Genomic DNA, 16,966 nt, shown 5'->3' with positions numbered 1-16,966 from the left:
TTATTGGTCACAAATCACGACTGCACGTGGTGTAAAGCTTTTATACAACTGCCAGATTCATCCAACCTTATTTCTATACAATAAACACACATTAATCGAAGATTTATTGAAAAAACCATCCGCCAGAAAAAGTAGTTCCCACAACTCCATGTGGAAGCAGCTTGAAGTGCATCCAACCAAACTAACACATCCAACTGTGTATTATTGGAATGATTGAGAGAAGTTGCCTCATGTGGAAGCAGCTTGAAGTGCATCCAACCAACTAACACATCCAACTGTGTATTATTGGAATGATTGATTGAAAATTTATTAAAACGTTTTCTTTGCCCTATAGGAAAAAAACGTTTTCTTCGCCCTATTTTTTTATTTATTTCTTTTAGCCTAAACTTAACCAGTTGGAAACCAGGGGTACAGTAATAAAATTAGCAATCAACCAATCAATCAATTCAATAGACCATGCTCACTTAAAACAGCGCTGCTTCTCTCTCAGTCTGACTCCCCCGCTGTTGCAGACAGGAGTGTGTGTGTGTGTGTGTGTGTGTGTGTGTCACAGTGTGTGTGTGCGTGTGTGTGTGTATGTGTGTGTGTGTGTGTGTGTGTGTGTGTGTGTGTGTGTGTGTGTGTTTGTGGGTACGCCAGCGTCGGAGTGAGAGAGAACGCTGCAGTCAGTAGAAAGTAGGAAGGAAGAAATTTAAATCAATCAATTAATCTATCAATCAATCCGCGATTTTTCTTTTGTTCTAGATTGAGTCAAGACCCATCAATTACATCATCCAACATTGTTTAAAGGACTAACACATTCCCCTTGACAGAATCGCTTCATATTTAGTCGTTATGGTGCTTTCAACATAACCATTTTGTTGTCCGCGATCTTGTTTTCTCCCGGAGTGAGCCGGGGAGGGTTATGTGATTTGGTTGTGGGCGGGTCCTGAGCCCAGGACCGTGGATTGTTGCCAATAAAGACGTGTGAATGGCCAATCAGAATCGAGAAATTTGCATGCCGTTGTATAAAATACGGTACATTGTTAGCCCTAATCAAGTTCGGACGAATACAAAGTCAAAGAGATTTTATTGGAAGTAGTTCAACCTTTTATGTAAACAAATATAACCATAAACCATATAAATGAATAAATATAACCATAAACCATATAAATGAACAAATATAACCATAAACCATATAAATGAACAAATATCACCATAAACCATATAAATGAATAAATATAACCATAAACCATATAAATGAACAATATAACCATAAACTATATAAATTAACAAATATAACCATAAACCTAGTGAATTAAAATGTATGAAAATAATTTCATTTGAAAAAATAATTAACTATATTTATTACATGGCGTTTTCACATTCGCCGAAATGCTTGCTTGTGATTGGTCAACAGCCCCCCGACAGCGGTCATTATTTTTCAATAATGACCGCTGTTTTTTCAATAATGACCGCAGTGCGCAGCTGTTGGCAATCAAGCCCACATCAGTGCAGCAAATCAGACACACCTGCCGCGCTGCACTGACAGCGGAGTGTCAGCGGAGCCAGAACAGAGGCTGCCCGCGATAATAATAATCACTTTATTTGGGCTGACAGAGCCACAGAACAACTGCGATTTGTCAAATGAATTAGGTATATTGTTAGTAAGTTAGCCATGTAATAAGCGGGATAATGTATAGCCTACTCGGTCATTGTCGCAAAATAATTGACCTTCACTACGTTTAAAACACCTCGGCGCGGCGCCTCGGTATTTTAAACTCTGTCGCTCAATTATTTTGCGACAATGACCTCGTAGCCATACATTATCCCTTACATAACTATATCAATATATTAGTTATTCAACCCTTAGAGAGCCATCACTTATTTTTACGGGGGGCAGGGGGTCTTTAGGGGGACATGGTTAAACATGGTCAAAAAGACATTAAGGGACACCATAAAAAATTCATGCTGTGATTTGGTAAAGTTTCATGCGGCTGTGATTATCCTAGAGGTCACAATAGGTAATTTTATTCAGTGAGGTCAAGTTTATGAAAAAAAATTGTCTCACTAGAATTAAATGGCTACTATACAGACTAACATCATCACACTATATGAATTGAAAATGGGGGACCCTGATGGAAACAATCCAAACGTCTTTCTCAGGTCTGCATCCCCTTAACAATTGTATGTATTGAGCCGTACTGTATTGTACCCATTCTGCAATCTGTTAAATAAAGTTTTCATTCATTCATTCATTCATTCATTCATTCATTCATTCATTCATTCATTCATTCATTCATTCATTCATTCATTCATTCATTCATTCATTCATTCATTCATTCATTCATTCATTCATTCACACATTCATACAATTGGGCTCATTGGATCTACAAGAGTACCCCCTGTACCCCCACAGGGTCTTAACAAGTCTTAAAAAGGTCTTAAATAGGATTTTGATAGGTCTTAATGTTTTGGATTAGGAAGTTGCTTCTATGTTGCGCTAACTTTTCTGGATCTGTTTTAAATGTGTTTGGGGAAAATGTCCGGGCAGCTGCGTACACTAAACAGACTATCAGTCCCCCCCAACAATTCATGTGGAATTACTTCTTTCATAGTAATTTTCCTTCATACTTTTCTGCCAGTATTCTATTCTATTCAAAGTGGTCTTAAAAAGTCTTGAATTTAACTTGTTGAAACCATGAGCAGTGTTACGACCCTGGCTCAGAGGCAGGGGCGGGGCTAGGGGGTGGCTACTTGGGCTCAAGCCCCGAATGTTTTCTGAAAAGCCCCGAATCTATTTAAATTTTTTTTTTTTTTTTTGACAATTAATCATTGTTACATGAAAATATGTTTGCACCAGATTTAGCAGAAGCTAATTTCCATCTGTAGTCTATCCAGCTGCTAACTGTATTTGAGTGAGTTAAGTCTTGGTGTTATGGTAGACTCAGACCTAAGCTTTAAATCACAATCAACAAGTTGACAAAAACATAATTCTTCCACCTTAGAAACATAGCTTTTGAGATATGTGATAACACAGGCTGCCGGCATGTCTTTATGAATGGAAATATCGAATAAAAGAAACAACGATGAAAACCCGACTATACTCTGGTTTTCGGGGGTCCTGCCGCTCAACGTTCCGCGAGTTAACCCTAGATCGTAGATCCTAATATGAAAAACGATGTGATTTAATGTTCTATGTCTTACCTTGACTTTGTCTATTTTACTGCTATCTATTTTATGCTTTATGTCTGCACTTTATGCATTGCTCTTGATCTGCCAATGTTGTGCTCAATTTATGCCTGTCTTTTTTGTACTGCTGTGAAGCACTTTGAGCTGCAATTCTTGTATGAAAGGTGCTATACAAACAGTGTATTATTATTATTATTATTATTATTATTATTATTATTATTATTATTATTATTATTATTATTATTATTATTATTATTATTATTATTATTATTATTATAAATTATTATAGTTTGCTTCATTAATTAAAGGGTGTGAATTTAAGTGTTCTCTAGTGCCTTTTGTCTGCTTTAAGGTGGTGGTATAAGTTAAAGGTTGTGGTGTCGAAGTAAGCTAAGCCCCGGATCTCCTACAATCCTAAATCCGCCCCTGCTCAGAGGGAAGCAACATAAGGGGACACAGAAACCAACGGTCTATGTTTAAACCAAAAGACTATACTTGTTATGATATCTAGCGCAAACTAAAGATCAATGTGGTTTTGTATCAGATTTTTATCATCAATTACTAACGTCCTCGTATGAAATCCTCCACCTAGACTCAGTCTGGAGGAGGGATATACCAGACCTGGAAATAAATTTTGATTGGCAAGAAGCCTGGGCAAATGTTCGACTTGCGTCACGTAACCCGGACCATCAACAAATCAATCTTAACTATATTCATAGGACATACCTGACTCCTATAAGACTGAACAGAATGGGTCTTAAACAAGACTCCAGATGCTCCTTATGTACAAATGGGGACGAGGGTACATTTATGCACATGTACTGGGATTGCCCACCAGTTAAGATATTCTGGAAAGAAGTGACTCAGCAATTATCAAATCTCTTAACTCTGAATATACCTGTACACCCCTCTGTATTACTGTTGAATGATGTTTTTGAGTTTGCAGTCCCTATACAGCTAAAGAGATTGGTTTTATCTGGTATCACAGCGGCTAAAAAGCTGATAGCATCACGATGGTTTCAACCGAAAAAAATTTGCCGGAAGGTCTGGATTCTTACTAGGGATGCACCGAAATTTCGGCCACCGAAAGTTTTCGGCAGAAAATGGCCAAAAATGCCCTTTCGGCTTTCGGCCGAAAGAGTTTTTTCACCGAAAATATATCACCGAAACAGAAACAACCTGTAACCTAACGCGTGTTGTTGTGATGATGTCATCAAAACGCGGCTTCAGTCATTACATGCTCAACGTGAGCTCTTCAGTCCTGCGTTCTGCAGCCTGTGATAATTCCTCTTGGGACTCGGGGGAGTTGCGCTGTTTCTATGTAAACTCTGCGCGCAACGCGTCCAATAAATGCGTCTTTAACATGCTTTATATCCTTATTTACTATATGCCCGTTGCGGTTAATCACTGAGTGATCTAATATGCACATTCTTCAGAGCGAGAGGGGGGGGGATTGTGTTTCTCACATTGACGCTGTCTGTCGTTGATAATATAATCTGAAGAGCATTATTATTATTATCATTTTCGAGCATACACGTCGCGCGTCTACTGTGCCAAAGTCAAGAGAGCACATTCATCTGGGGGACTAGAAAGGTGCGCTCAGTAGAGCACCGATGTCCACATGTCTTCTCTCTCTCTATCTACCTCTCTCTCTTTCTTTCTTTCTTTCTTTCTCTCTTTCTCTCTCTCTCTGATTGATTGATAGATTGAAAACTTTATTAACAGATTGCAGAATGGGTACAATACAGTACAGCTCAATACACACAATTGTTAAGGGGATGCAGACCAGAGAAAGTCTTTCGTCTTGTTTACATCAGGGCCCCCCATTTTCAATTCATCAGGACATATGACATACCAGATTTGCAAATACAGTACTGTTTGTGATACAAAAAGACCCATAATAGTGATTATTTATTATTTAAGTTTTGCCATAATCATATATTTTTCCATAATCAGGTAGCTGAACAACATTGGTAAAAAAATTCTATTCTATGAATCATTTTCAACTGTTTCCTATTTTCGGTATCGGTTTTGGCCAAGAATTTCCCATTCGGTGCATCTCTAATTCTTACATATCTCGAAGTGATTTATCTAGAAATATCTACAGCAAGAATTTTGGGTCTCAGTGAATCCAAAATTACAATGTGGTTAGAAGTGGTGGAGAGAATAAAAACTAGCATATGAATGGTAGTGCCTGGTTAGGAGCGAATGATAATAATAATAATAATAATACATCTATTTTATATAGCGCTTTTCCAGGTGCTCAAAGACGCTTCACATTGGCAGGAGAGACAAACTATGGCAAAACAAAAAAACAGAACAAAACAGAACAAAAATAATACATGACAAAATAAAATAAAACCGACAGAATTAGAGGTCAAAAGCAAGATTGAAAAGGTGGGTTTTGACTTTTGAGGGCTGATTTAAAAGATGTCAGGGTGTTTGCATCACGGATATGGCTGGGGAGGGCATTCCAGAGGGAGGGGGCAGCAGCAGCAAAGGCCCTGTCGCCCCAGGTCCGGAGCTTGGTCGTGGGAGGTGTTAGGAGGTTGGCATCTGCAGACCTAAGGCGATAGCAAGTATTAGGTGTATACCACATTTATTTAAATGGTAATTTCATTGGATGTGCACTGTTAATTAATGCTTGTATATCTAATTTTATGTTATGTTTATGTTTATGTGTTTGTTTAAAAAATAATAAAAAAATAAAATAAAAAAAATATCAATGTGGTGGAAGGGAGGGAGACACTGTTCCAACAGTGTCTTCCAGCATCAGTGTGTCTGCATGTGTGGGTGGGGGAGGGTCTTTGAGCCCTGCCAGGCAGCGTGTATCACTTCCGCAACGGATTTAGGCGGATTTCGGTTTCGCCCGATTGGCGTGGCACGCCCCCGCGGCAGCGTTGCCGCTGCGCGCTGCTGTGCGCTGCTGTGCGCTGCTGTGTTGACGCTTGCGGCGGCGTGGACTTGACCTAGAGGCTGGAGTTCACTTCCCCTTTCACATCGCGCCACGCTGCTGTGCAGTCATCAGTCATCTAATAATATTGTCGCTTTTGTCAAGCTGTGTTGACGCTCGCGGCGGCGTGGACTTGACCTAGAGGCTGGAGTTCACTTCCCCTTTCACATCGCGCCACGCTGCTGTGCAGTCATCAGTCATCTAATAATATTGTCGCTTTTGTCAAGAATCACATTGCATAGTATATTGTATATTGTATGGTAACAGTCTCTGGAGCGCAACAGTAAGAAGCATTTGCACTGCAACTCGTACACCTTACTGTAAATTGTACCTCATCCCATTGCTGCTTTGCACTATAGCGTATTGTATATTAGTACATTGCATAGTATATTGTATGGTAACTCAGTTACTTCTATTCTGCATCGAACATTGTACATATGTCTATACTGAACAGCGTGACCTCTATTTTTACTTCTATTTTACATGCTATACTATTTTATTTCATACTTATCTTGTCTAGCACAGTCTCTAACAGTAACAGTAAGAAGCATTTTGGATAAAAGTATTCTGTACTTCTGTATGACAACAATGTATACCTTTCAAATGTTAAATGATAAATGATACACACCAGGGTTAGAAATTAACATTTTTTAACTTTTTTTGCCCCCCATAATTGATTTTCGGGGGCTTTTTTTTTGTATTTCGGGGGCACTGAATTTTTATGATAAACGGTAGGGGTGGGACGGTTCACAAAATGGACGGTTCGGTTCGTATCACGGTTTTGGGGTCACGGTTTTCAGTTCGGTTCGATATACGTAAATTTTTATAAAGAAAAATGTAACACTCAAATCTAAACATGCTTCTCATTTATTAAAAAAAAATTAAAAAGTTTACAGTGTTAGTGTTTACAGCCTTAAATAATGTTTGGCACACAAAGACCGAACTGACTGAAAAATATAGGCTACATTTGTAGTATTAACTTAGTGCAAACAAACAATATGCTCAGCCAGCACTAGACTTTCCTTTCTTTAATATAAACACAAAAAAACAATGTCAACCATGTTTAAATTCCCTGATTGTCAGTTCTTAATGGAAATATTCGTGTTCTGCTTGAAATTATTATGTATCTGTCTACATTTATTTAGACTAACATTATTTAAATATTGAGTGCAACTGTGGTGGATTACGTAATTCGGTGAGTTGGAACTATCTATGGGTTGGCGCCGGGTCCCCACGGACATTTTAGTGTCACGCACCTTCAGCTCAGGCAATGTTATTATCAGCTCCGGTAGCTCCGGTAACGTTAGGAGGTGATGGCATGCAGTGGGAAATCGGCAATAGTCCCGGTTGGAGTTAGTAAAACACAGTTGTATGTTAGCCTTCTTGGATGTTGAATAAACGCCTATCATTGTCTTTAAACACCCCGCCTCTCAGACTCCCATTTCCTCCTCTGCTAGCTAGTAGCTACTACGGTAACATTTCGTTGACTGTATTACCTCGCGGGCTGATTCTATAGTTAAAACGTGCGTTGTGTTGTACAAACCGCTAACGCTATGGCAAGATGTGTGTATGCCTATGTAATGTTAATGGCTATGTTTTTAAAGTCGTAATGAAGATTGATTTAGATTGTGCTTGCCATTTGTACACAAACTGACTAGCACCTGGCTCAGCTGCAGTGCTGCTGCTGCAGCAGCCAGTGCTCACCTCCGCCAAATGATTTTTTTTTATTTGCGCGTCATCTGAACCGTACGATACACCGACGCGCCATTACCGGATAAATATATATATATAATTAGTAAACTGTCGGGGGCATTTTGTGCCCCCCTTAACTGATTTTCGAGGGCATTTTGTCCATTTTCAAGGGCATTATGCCCCAAGCCCCCGTTCATTTCGAACCCTGATACACACTGAAATCTACGCTCTCTCATCCTGCTTTCCACAACGCGACAATATTATTAAACAGCAGCTCTGTCATTGAAGTGGGAAAAGTGAGCATTAAACGGCAGCTCTGTCATTGAAGTGGGAAAAGTGAGCATTAAACAGCAGCTCTGTCATTGAAGTGGGAAAAGTGAGCATTAAACAGCAGCGCGTCTGCACTCAGAAGATGGTGCGACAATATTGCTCTGGCGTTGAAGTGGGAAAGCGGCAGTGAAGTCCGCGCTGCGCGCGCGTCAACACACAGGCAGCGGCAGAGTCAGAGAGGGGCGCGTATAGCGGCGTGGGTCACGTGGCCGTCGCGGCCAATCAGGCGAACCCGGAAACCGAAATCCGCCTAAATCCGTTGCGGAAGCGATACACGCTGCCAGGCAGGTGTCCAATTAGCAGCAATCAGCTGCAACACAGGACACCGGATTAACCAAAAGCATGGTACATAACATTTCCCCCACCAAAATGGTTGCCCAGGAGGCAACCACTACACATCAAACCACCAAACAGTGAGTCACTACCACAAAGCGGCAATGGGTCGGCCCCTGTCGAACACGACCATCAACGTTGTCGAATGCTCCCCACACGAGAACATTCGACAATGTTGTTTAATACTTGTAAACAACACCTCCCCGACTCTTGGGCAAATAAGCCCCCCCCAAAATGTATCCTGCTGGACCCAGATGGTGTGGATCTGGTGGGAACATCCGATCTGTCTTCCCCACCACCTGTTCTACTGAGGCGCCAGGCCTAAAAGCCAATCCACCCATGAACAGATCATCCCAAAACAAAAACTTTATTTGAACAGGCCGCTCCACCGATACCGACCTGTCAAAAAGGCATCAAACTGGAAACAGCATGAGAACTAAGCTCACTGCTCCCTGGACAGAAAACAGGAAAACAAAGTAAACCACGGCTCCCTGGCACCGCCACCGAGTCCGTCTCCCCCACTCCTGGCATCACCTGTTCAGGAGATAGTAAGTCATGCCTCTCCAGGGTGGGATGCACCGCTTCAGGCATGTCAACACCACCGCTGGAACACAGTAATACGTTATCCACAGAAACAGCCATGACATTCACACCATTCAAAATGGCGGCACAAAAACCAACGTCATGACTCAAAATGGTGGCACACACATCAACTACGTCACAATCAAAATGGTTGCCTCATTAGACTAGGTTGTGAAGGCTGCTCCTGCTCAGGGAACAAAATAAGTACCAGCTAACCGCCAATGGCTGGTAAAAAATCTGCCTGGCTGGTAGTTTTTAAAATCTTTAAGTTTGTTCCCTGAGAGCAGAGCTACACAGCAGTGCGCCTATTTTGCGAGCCGAAATAAGTCTGTGGTTTTTTCTTCTTCTCACAACGGGTCAAATGCATCTAACATGCATTGCATCGTCGCCATTCCTTTATGCTCACATCGCCCGAAATGAACAGTGTGTGTGTCCCCGACCCCACTTCTATGTTTCAATAAATTATTTGCATTTAAAACTATTAACGCTGACTCATTCCTTCAGTCCACTCAAAATTATGCTAATATTCCTTATGTTGTTTATGATATTAATTGAAAATAGCATTTGAGAGTATTGTATAGTAATAATAACACATGGCGATATACTAAAAAGCTATTTTAAATTTTTGGCTGGTAAAAAATCTGCCTGACTGGTAGTTTTTAAAATCTACCAGTCAAATGGCTGGTAAGTCAAAGTTAATTTTGTTCCCTGCTCCTGCTGTACAGGACACAGGTAACTAGGTTGACTAGTATACCTAGCATACCCAGTAGGGCGGGCCATACTTTTTTTTTTTTGGAAAATCAATCGAGTGGGGTGTCTAAAATACGTGTTTTTTTGTGGGGAATTCAAATATGGGATTATTTTTCTAATCGGATAACTCCTACCTACATTGTTTTGGATTTCAAAATGGCCGATTTGACCATTTTTCACCCCTTGGCCATACATGGATGCCAACATGAATCTGAAGGAAATCATAACATGCAAGGTGTCTAAATGATGTGTTTCTTAATGGGGAATTCAAATATGAGTTCATTTTTGGGATAGAATAACTCTAACCTACATAATTTTGGATTTCAAAATGGCCGATTTTACCATTTTTCACCCCTTGGCCATACATGGATGCCAACATGAATCTGAAGGAAATCCTAACATGCAAGGTGTCTAAATGATGTGTTTCTTAATGGGGAATTCAAATATGAGGTCATTTTTGGGATAGGATAACTCTAACCTGCATAATTTTGGATTTCAAAATGGCCGATTTTACCATTTTTCACCCCTTGGCCATACATGGATGCCAACATGAATCTGAACATTAACTGTTGCTGCAGCAAAGACAAAAAGATTCCTGTGAAAGATATTGCCTACATCAAGGGACAGAGGGAAAAGGTTGGAAGTAAAGGACCACACCAAATGGCTGGAGCTGATCTGCCTGAGCACAAGAGACAGGTGAAAACATTGGAAAGGCAGGGGATGGAAAAAGAAGGCAGAGAAAAGGAGAAGGGGCAAAGAAGAAAGCTTTGCAGCAGCAGACAAGGTTGCCAGGAAGGATTTTGAGAGCTTCCTTACAGTCCCTGAAGTTGAGCTCATTCCTGAAACTGACCCTGCAGCTTCAGCAAAGCTACGGAAAAATTATGATGAGATTCCAAACATCGCCCTTGCTAGTGTAAGGTATGGCATAGGTCTAAGGCCAACTGCAGCTATAGCAACTGCAGCTCTGATTGATGCAGGACTCATCTTAGAAGATGACACAAGTAAAGTGATTGATAAGAACAAGGTTAAGAGAGCACAAGAAAAGTTGATGCAAGAGCTGGGGGAAGAGTTTGAGGAGAAGTGCAGGGAAGAGGGGGGGATCTCCTGTATCCTCTTTGATGGGCGGATTGACATGACCAATGTGATGATGGAAGCTGAGGGCAGTGACCAATCTTTTCCTGCAAAGATCAAGGAAGAACACTATAGTGTTGCTAGTGAGCCTGGCAGCAACTATCTGTTCCACTTTACACCAGAGAAAGCAACTAAAGAGGAGTCCCATGCAGAGAGGATTGCTAAGGTCCTGTTTGCCTGGCTGAAAGAGAGAGGTTCTGATAAGACCTTGTGGGCCATTGGAGGAGACTCGACCAATGTCAACACTGGAGTGAAGGCAGGTGTAATGCGGAAGCTGGAGCTGCACCTGGGGAGAAAGCTGGTCTGGTTGGTGTGCAACCTGCACACTGGTGAACTTCCACTGCGCCGTCTCATTGTTGAAGTTGATGGGGCTACTCTGTCAGACAACAAATTGTCTGGGCCAATAGGACAGCTCCTTGATTCTGTTACAGACTTGGAGATCAATCCTAACTTCACCAGGATCTTTCTTGGCCCTCCGCTGATCAAGCTGCCTGAGAAGATCATTCAAGATCTCTCAACTGATCAACACTATGGCTATAAGCTGGTCTGTGCAATCAGGGATGGAGTGCTTTCTGCAAGGCTGGCTCTGCTGGAGATTGGACCGGTAAACCACAGCCGCTGGCTCACCACAGCAAACAGACTCCTCAGGCTCTGGGTGTCAAAGCATCAACTTAAAAGAAAGAACCTGAATAATCTACAATGCATTGTGGAATTCATCATTGGAGTGTATTATCCATGTTGGTTCAACATGAAGGTCAAGCACTCCTGGATCGAAGGGCCTAGGCACATCCTGTTTCAGCTGGACTGCCTCAAGTCTCAGAGGAAGGAGGTGCTGGATGTTGTGATGCCAACTGTGAGAAGATCTGCTTGGTATGCCCACAGTGAAGCCATCCTCCAAACACTGCTGTGCTCTGAGGATCAAAAAGAGAGAATTGAGGGGGTGGAGAGAATCCTGGCCATCAGGGGAGAGGGGGATCCAGACACTCAGCTGGGAGACTCCTGTGTCAGGATCAGAAGAACACCTCACATCAATAGTGACGCTTCCAGCATTGGTGGCTTAATCAGCTGGTCAGAAGATGTGTCAGAGCCACCTCTCACCTGCTCCCTAAGCACCTCCGAGGTGAAGAACTTCATCAACACCCCCATGGAGGTTCTCGACTGGCCTTGCCACACACAAAGCATCGAGAGGGTTGTTAAAATGGTGACTGAGGCCTCTGCTAAGTACTTTTCATAAGAAAAAAGGGATGGAGGGATCAGGGCTCAGGAGACCAGCAGGAGGCTGATGTCCAAGAATGAATCCAAGCAGGACTTGTGCAACCTGATCAAATTTAAGAAGATAGATGATTGATGGAGCCCCATGGATTTTCTCAATAGGCTACATTGAGACGTTTGTTAAAATGGTTACAGAGGTTTCTGCTGAGTAGTTCTGGAAAGAGCTCACCTATTTATGGCTGACGTTGACTTTAAGTTTGTGTTTGTAGGTTGGTGGCTAAAGCAGTACAGTAGGAGATCTTGCCATCCAAGAATGAGTCCAATCAAGATATTGGAACCTGGCAAAGTTCAAGAAGTCAGGAAATCGAGATTTAGCACTTAGGTGTTTGTGTGCATTACAAATACAATTTATTATTGTTAGTATTATTATTATTGATCTTTGGAGTTGTATCCAGTTATATACAGTTCACTTGTTAATAAATTTGATGGCTTTGTCATTATAAATGATTTCCCATATATTTTTTATCTTTGCAATTTTGTAATACAATACCAATGGGTTCAAATGGTAAAATCAGCCATTTTGAAATCCAAGATTATGCAGGTTATATTTATCCTATCCCAAAAATGACCTCATATTTGAATTCCCCATTAAGAAACACATCATTTAGACATATTGCATGTTAGGAATTCCTTCAGATTCATGTTATCATCCATGTATGGCCAAGGGGTGAAAAATGGTAAAATCGGCCATTTTGAAATCCAAAATGATGTAGGTTAGAGGTATCCTATCCCAAAAATGAACTCATATTTGAATTCCCCATTAAGAAACACATCATTTAGACACCTTGCATGTTAGGATTTCCTTAAGATTCATGTTGGCATCCATGTATGGCCAAGGGGTGAAAAATGGTCAAATCGGCCATTTTGAAATCCAAAACAATGTAGGTAGGAGTTATCCGATTGTAAAAATAATCCCATATTTGAATTCCCCACAAAAAAACACGTATTTTAGACACCCCACTCGATTGATTTTCCAAAAAAAAAAAAGTATGGCCCGCCCTAATACCCAGTGCCTGGCAGAGAGTCAGTGGGGTCACGTGAATCAACATTAGAATCATCAACTGACATACTGGGATCATCCCTGCTTACAAGTGAAACATCATGAACAGTAGAGCTACTGTGGGAAGGCTGGCAGCTTAAGTCAGGCCTTGTAGCCTCTTCAACACCAGAAATGGTGCCACCTGTGGTGCCCACTAAACTAAATATTTTAACAGCATACAAGTAATCAAATCTAATCACAAAGTAAGGGCATACTCACCTGTTTGAAGACCGGCTCAAGCCCCCACGTTACACAACACCTGATCACTACCCAAACTACAGCACCAAGACACATCATGTAAGATATTTTTTTTTTTTTTTTTTTTTTTTTTTTTACCAAAGGCAATTTGCCTAACCAAACAAATCTAGGGGTAATGTTTTCCAAATTCACTCCCGGACGAGCGCCCAATTTGTTACGACCCTGGCTCAGAGGGAAGCAACATAAGGGGACACAGACACCAACGGTCTATGTTTAAACTAGAGGTGGGCATAGATAAAAAAATTTAATCTAGATTAATCTATCTGCAATCCTGGATTTAATCTAGATTAATCTAGATTAAAATGGCTAAAAAAAAAAAAAAAAACTGCCGAAGGCATTCAAAATAATGTGTGTTCTACCCAAATAATCACCAGAAGTAAGTCCTTACTTTTTCTTTCCTCCTTATGTTTCTCAGGCCAGGTGGCCCATTACACCATGAGCCCATCTCCCGTTTCCAAAATGCATTACAGACTGTTTGAAAAAGCTGTTTTGCTATGATAATTGGTAATGAAATATCAAAATAATGTTCAATAAGATGTACTTATGTTTAATAAGTTGTTTTATTCAGAAGTTAACACAAATAAATAATATTACCAGTACAGTACAGTATCTAGCACACTCTCAGGAGCAAAACAGAAAGAATCATTTCAAACTTGAACTATGTGACATGGCTTGAATTAGGCCTGCCGCGATAAGCAATAAATCGATTAATTGCCGCGATAATTAAAATTAATGCAATGATTTTGACGGGCGCGATTAATTGCTATTTGCGCGTTTGTTTTAATGAGGCGGAACCAGTGCCCCTTGTCAGTCACTGTCCGTGTTGGGAGGCGGGCCGCTGGCTTTACTACAGAGCAGAGAGCACAGCACAGGAGCTCCGTGGGGCAACACCACATAGCTTAACTACATTTCTCAATAGTGTTGCTCCTTTTAACCAAGTAGCGTTATTTGTAGTGTAACGTTAGCGTTTTAACGTTAGTAGCTAACGTTAAAACGAACTTAAAGTTAGTTGTTCACCAACAATCTCAACATTTGTTTTATCATTAGCTCATGTCGATCTACTAGTAGCATCAGCAAGCTAACGTTAGCTGGCCCCAGTCCACTAGCAGCATGTCGATCTACCAGCAGCATCAGCAAGCTAACGTTAGCTGGCCCCAGCCCATTAGCAGCATGTCGAAGTAGTAGTAGTAGCATCAGCAAGCTAACGTTAGCTGGCCCCAGTCCACCAGCAGCATGTCGATCTACCAGCAGCATCAGCAAGCTAGGATAATCACAACAATACTTCCGGTCCGGTCGGTGGGCTTCAAAATAAAAGTCTAAAACACCGGAAAAGACGGAGCGGTGGGCTTCAAAATAAAAGTTTTGGGAAATAAATTTCTCAAAAAAAAATTCTCTAACCGGTCGCAATAATATCGCTTATCGCGATATTTTCGGGGGCAATTAATCGCCCAGCAAAATTTGTTATCGTGGCAGGCCTAGCTTGAATCAACTGCTCCAGTGGAGTTGCTCAGTGGCCAATGGTGTCAACTGTGGTTGTACTGGGCAGCTCCCAGGTGTGAATGGAACTGTGTGAATGTGAAGCAGGGCGTTCCTGAAAAAGAGCATCTGTGCTCAGCGAACCTAGCCTGTGTAAATAAAGGTACATTTTCTTTTTAATTAATTATATTATCGCGCGATACTAGTATAGCGTTAACGCAGCACGTTAACGCCGTTAACGGCCCAGCTCTAGTTTAAACCAAAAGACTATACTTGTTATGATATCTAGCACAAACTAAAGATCAATGTGGTGGAAGGGAGGGAGACACTGTTCCAACAGTGTCTTCCAGCATCAGTGTGTCTGCATGTGTGGGTGGGGGAGGGCCTTTGAGCCCTGCCAGGCAGGTGTCCAATTAGCAGCAATCAGCTGCAACACAGGACACAGGATTAACCAAAAGCATGGTACATAACAAGCAGGAACTCTGTTTTTAGAATAGGGTTTCACATGAGGTCAGTACCTTCACTCTAGCTTTAGGATTGAGCCGCTACAGCCTCTATAAGACAGTAATGTTGGCCCCTGCAGGTCTGTTAGGTGAAGGTGAACTGTATTTAAAAATGCATGTCAGTTATGCTTGAGATTAGGGCTGGGCGATATGGAAAAAAATCATATCGTGATAACGATATGATAATTTTATTTTATTTCTCGATATCGATAATTATCGAATTGTTATAAGTATAAAAAAAAGAAAAAAAACATTTTTTTTTTTTTTTTTTTTAACAACAGATGTATGTTTATTTTGCAGCAATTCTTTGTCATTGCCGCCATCTTTAGTGTTACATCCCCTCACACTCCAGTTCTCAGGCTGCAGCTGGTTTAAAAGCTAAAGTAAACCGGCTTCTCTGCTGGCTGTGGCTCCAGAGGAGTTGAACAGTTCTGGCTCTGCTAGTTTATTTTCGATCTTTTGGCGCTTTTTTGGTGGACAAACCACCGCACATGTGCACTGTGACTCGTGACTGGAGTCTAGTTCTGCTAGCACACATAGCCTACTGTGTACAGACGGTTTCAAAATGTATTTTAAATTAGAAAGCAAACAAAATAAATGGACAAGAGAAAAAGAAATCTGAATTTGGTCAGTATTGTCATTTGGACAAGCAAAGCCATTACTTTAAGTTGCAGGCAAGAAAGACAAGTCTGTCCACTGTCTCTGGTTTTAAAACTGCCCTGTTGCAGGTAAAAAAAATTAAAAAAAAAAAAAAAAAAACGTTTTTTTTTTTAATTTCGATATTCGATATCGATTATTCAAATATATCGCGATATTTATCGTTATCGTTATATCGCCCAGCCCTACTTGAGATATCTTATGTTGTCGTTAAAGGCTTTTTAAATCTCTACTACTGACTAGAGTAGACCGCATGTGGTCAAACTCCTAACTATAAAATGCCATCTTTTGAATGAGCTGAAAGCAACATCAAATGTCAGCATGCTTTTGTATTTATTCTATTTTGTATTTATTTTAACTTGTTTTGTATTTATTTAACAACACAACCTCAAGACCCCTACGCTCTGCATCTTCTGGCCCTTAGCTGCCAGAGTTGTACCCCTCCTACTGACTTGTTATAATCTGTAAATCGCTTTGGATAAAAGCGTCAGCTAAATGTATTCTTCTTTTTTTGCATAAATAAATACATTGATCTCTTAATTCTACAATATGTATCGGTAACTAATACTATCCAAAGGCAAACTAGAATTACCGTAAAAATGTGGGGGTCGCCAAATAATTGTCGACTTTGTGATTAGCTTACCAGAACGGCCGATACATGACCACCTTCAATGGAAGAACTTCATGTATTGGATGAGACATCGAAGAACAAGATATATACTAGTACATTTTTTATTCTGCGTCAAAGTTGCCAATGGGCTTGTAGGGGATTAGAATTCCTCCCAGTTTTTGTGACAAATCAGGTGTTTAATGTCTTGT

At 40.9% G+C, this 16,966-nt stretch overlaps 1 protein-coding gene across 1 annotated transcript in view; it reads left to right on the top strand.

Moving 5' to 3' along the window:
- Window positions 1-16,966, top strand: part of LOC311235173 (uncharacterized protein) — a 28,455-nt gene that overhangs the window by 6,741 nt on the left and 4,748 nt on the right. The gene's annotated exons all lie outside the window — the stretch shown is intronic.

Source organism: Notolepis coatsorum (genome assembly GCF_963971535.1).
Source record: "Notolepis coatsorum genome assembly, chromosome: 10".
NCBI classification, from domain to species: Eukaryota; Metazoa; Chordata; class Actinopteri; order Aulopiformes; family Paralepididae; genus Notolepis; species Notolepis coatsorum.
This window is presented reverse-complemented; position numbering and strand designations above follow the sequence as displayed.